This window comes from Helianthus annuus, chromosome 5, assembly GCF_002127325.2.
Source record: "Helianthus annuus cultivar XRQ/B chromosome 5, HanXRQr2.0-SUNRISE, whole genome shotgun sequence".
Classification (NCBI taxonomy): domain Eukaryota; kingdom Viridiplantae; phylum Streptophyta; class Magnoliopsida; order Asterales; family Asteraceae; genus Helianthus; species Helianthus annuus.
Genome location: NC_035437.2, coordinates 48,924,300 through 48,924,927, shown reverse-complemented (window position 1 = coordinate 48,924,927; position 628 = coordinate 48,924,300).

Genomic DNA, 628 nt, shown 5'->3' with positions numbered 1-628 from the left:
CAGTTGGGTTATAGGTTGCTTTCTTTGTTGCATAGAAATCTTTAACCCCTTTTACTTTCCCATCAATCATTTTCCCAAAAATCTTCTTAACATTCCCATTGAATACTTTCTCAATATCAAATTCCTTCTGATCAGAATAGAATTGATTTGAGATTTCCACCTTACCAACTTTTTTCTTAATATTTTCAAACTTCAAAGATGGAATTTCAACATCATCTTCTGAAGACACAGATTTTTCTTCTCTTTCTTCAACCTGTGGCTCCTCTGATTTTGTGGAATCAGGTTCATCGCCGACCTTCTCATCACCCTTTTTAACAACCCACATTTGGTTGTCTTTGGCTTTCTTTTTGTAAAAAAATTTTCTTTGAACATTCACCAACTTCATGAGTAGAATTTTCAAAAATTTTGAACTGTTCAGTTGGTGGTTCAACATCGACAACTTTTTCTTTAAGTTTTTCAGATACTCCCTGTTTTGGCTTTGTCGTTTGAAAACAATATGATGCAATATGACCAACTTCATTGCATTTGAAACAGGTTCGAGTCTCTTTTGGATGAAACACTCCAGTTCCTTTCCTTTTCATCTCAACAAGAAACTCCTGGTTTGATTGCCTCCAGAACGGTTTCTTCT